Below are 3,773 nucleotides of genomic sequence, written 5' to 3'. Positions count from 1 at the left end.
ATTAGATGAAGTATGAGTGAGTTATTGGTTTATCTTGCTCTCACATGATTTCTTGCTTTAGCAACTTGTCTTTTTCATAGAGGTTGCTATACATATTCAAATGGAGTGAAATTTATACAGTAGACTATTGAGAGGATATGTGAGCCACTGTAATTTTTGTATAATTTATTATATACTTTTGGTATATGTTCATTAAGTCACCTTGTTATCTAAAATAAATTAAGAAATGCATTAAAAGAATTTATTTGGTCATGGACACTAGGTTTTCTGGTGTTCTTTAGTCATGTGTGACATGTTGGTAAAGTTAGTTTTTCCCAAGTATGTGTTTGCAACATAAGTTAATATTTATTTTCTTGCAAATGGGGTTTATGGGCAGATCTGGGAACTTAGCAAGGTTCTTCATGATAATGTGCTTTTTTGTGAAACTTGTTTATACAAAAGTTGTATATAATTCATGTGTCTAGCTTCTGTTAAAATTTGGTGTCATTTGGCCAAGTAGTTTAAGGGCTATAGCTGTTTAAAGTAGCATATCAGTTTCGGTTCATGTTTTTGATAGAGATGTCTTCCTTGGTTTAATTGACCTTGTTAACTGTGACATCATCTTAAGATGATAATAAGAAAGTTGTAGGTGACTTTATAAGCTTTCCATAAAGTTGAGAATCATATTTGTCGGAGGTCTAGAACTCCATTTATGTTTCTCTAAAGTTCCTATAAGTTTTCTGTCCATAGTTGTGCCTCTGCTGTTTAGGCTGCTGGTGCAAGTGTTACTTGTGCAACTAGTTTCATGGTGTAAATGATGTTTGCTGTAGTTTTGGTAAATACAAAAGTTGTAGATGATTATCTTATCTTGCTTGTGTTAAATTTTCATGATCCTAGGTCTGATAGTTTAGGAGTTGCATGCTTAATAAGTCTACTGTCAGATTTTGATTACATTCTGCGCAGACTTAAAAGATTAGCATGTTTGGTCATGATAACTTGGGAATCATGCTGAGATGATTAAAGATGAAATGTAGATAATTTCCTAAGATTTCCAGAATGTCTTGTTTCATATCATTTGGATTTATAAAACTCCAGATATGATTGATTTATGAAGCTGCTGTTTGCAAGTCCAGAAATTGGCATATTCCGGTTATAGTTGTTGCTTCACCTTGACTTGCTTTGCATGTTGCTAGGTGTGGTTCACGTCCTTAGTAATTAAGTTAAATACACCTGAGATCTTGTGAGACTTATGTGCCATGTATAATATTCTTTGTTATCTTAGCATGATAGATTGTGTGATGTTAAGTTAAGCATCGCAAAGTACTTAAGTGTGTTAGTGTAAACTATGCTTGTCTTGCTTGCTATTTTGTGATGCGTCTCATGGTACTATTCTTCATATTTATGCACTTGCATATTGCATCTCATCTAGGTACGCTAGATGCACCACGTGAAGGATGAGATGTTGGAGCCAAACTTGGAGACGGCGTTTGATGGACCTATCCCGAAGGTGGAAGGACTGGACAAGTGCTAGGACGGGAGATGCTCACTTAGCGAGTGTCGTCTAACTAACACTGACTCAGTGTGGGATCCCAGGCAAGCCCCGGAGCATATTAAGCCTCCTAATTTTCGAAATGCAGTTACAGTATTATTGTTACATATATATATTGTTGCATTAAGTTTAGGTGTTGGATGCAAACACTTGCTGTATTGGTTATCCAATCCTTGTCCAGATATTGATACCCTGAATCCTATGTAGCTCAGGCTCATGTAGTGCTTAGCCCTGCTTAAACACGGTAGAAGTCAGGTGATTTCCTGTCACCTGCGAGAGATAGGGAGATACATATGGCACGGTTGGCTATATTTGCTATCATGGAAAAGAGCCAGTCTTAATTTGAAATGAAGACCGGACGGAGGCTTGCCGGTTTGCAGTGACTCCGTCTGTGTCGATTAAGGACTGAATCTTGGAGCCTTTTCTGTTCATGTTGAACGCATGCCTCTCTCTTAGTTGGCCGGGTCTGGAGACCGACCACGAAGCCGAGTAGCTCACCTCAGGCCGGGAGTCGATAAGTATAAAGTGAGCCTCGGAAGGGAGCCGTAGGCGTGAGTCCAAGGGCAGGTGATTTAAAAGTCCTGATCGTCCTGACAGAAGGGTAATCCCTGAGAGTGCTGGCGCTGATCGAACCCGCGAATTTGGTTCCTGAGTTGTACCAAAGGTGACCCACGGCTACCCTTGCAAAGTATGCTAAGGTGAGAGTTAGGAATACCCCCTCAGCTGAGTTGTAATTCGATTCGAGTCGCCGTCTCTCCCGGTTAGTGAGAACTTGACGGGCTTATCTCCAAAGTAGATACACTAAATAACCTAATGGTTCGGAAATGATGATATGATGATGATAGCCTTATTATACCTGCTATGGTTAATATTGTTTGCTCCTAATAAGTGAGTGCTCTAGTACAGGTGCTAATCTAGTGGACAGGTAAATGATGGTAAGGTTGATGCTAAGTTTAAATTGGTTACTATAATCATAAGCTCTTTTATGCAACTGTGTCAAGCTAGCCCACCTAAAAAGCCTTGCATGATCCTTGGTGTCTTTTATTCCTGGTTTTGATGGGTAAGTCTAGCTGAGTACCTTCTCGTACTCAGGGTTTATCCCACCATGTTGCAGGTGAAGTTCTTGGCCTGTTGAAGATGGTGGTTAACCGCCGGTGGCTCGGTGATTCTATAGTTACTTCTCATCTATATGCTTTTGTCGGATGATGTCACTTATGCTAGCAATGTATCTGGAACATATATTTTAATGTAATCTTTTGAAAGCTATGTTGTTTTCACTAATCGGTTTTGAAACCCAAACTTGTACTATTATTTGCGAATCCATTTGTAATATTATTTTCCGCTGCAACCCTGCGTATGTGATGTGTATTTGCTTAATCACGCGATCTTGGTTGTGATGTTGATTTACCGAGGTCTTTCGGGACACTCGGCGGACTACCGGGTTTATATGAGTGAAAGTATATGTGTGTCAACGTGTTAGCGGGGACAGCCGTACTTGATCTTGTATAAATTGGGCGGTTCTGTTACACCTACGGCCAATGGGGCATTGCTTGGTTACACTATTTCCCTGTCTGTGTCGGTTAAGGACCGGCCATTGCATTAGGTTCTAAGCAAGTCATAGACTTATTATTCTGAGCACATACTTGTGTATGGGCACAGGGAAGACTTATTGATCTCTTGTTGTGGGTTTCGGCTCTTTCCGTACCGACTAATTGGAGGCGGGGATGGTGGAGGTCTAAGCACCGCACTGAGTCTAGGACTCAAGAGCGGGGGCTTGGAGTCCAAGTTTGGACGAGGACCTGGACCCCATGATAGGAGAGTGGTGGGTTGGTCCTTCTTGTGCCTGGGGGGCAAGTGGGGCATGTGTTTTGGGGTACCCAGCTGGGCACATTGATTCATGAATCACCGGCGATCCGATACGGCTTGTCTACAGTCTAGCATAGTAGTAAGAACTAAAAGATGAAAGGTGGCAAAATGGAATTGTTTGCTCAACTCCTGCTTGAAAATAGAACATGTGCTTACATAGAATGGTTAGGTAATGAGATAATGATGACTATTAATAATAAACATACATAAGGATGCACTATTAGTATTGCTTTTTGCAAAAAGGGAACCCAACAAACCAATAAGCTTATCATATCCCTTAGAGTCGGGAAATTATTTCCACTAATCGGATAAGTCTTGGGAGTACATTATGTACTTAGGGTTTTATTTACCCCTATTGCAGGTGCAGCTTGAGGAGTAG

This window comes from Miscanthus floridulus, chromosome 10, assembly GCF_019320115.1.
Source record: "Miscanthus floridulus cultivar M001 chromosome 10, ASM1932011v1, whole genome shotgun sequence".
Lineage (NCBI taxonomy): Eukaryota > Viridiplantae > Streptophyta > Magnoliopsida > Poales > Poaceae > Miscanthus > Miscanthus floridulus.
The sequence above is the reverse complement of the archived record's forward strand: the minus strand, read 5'-3'. Positions refer to the sequence as shown.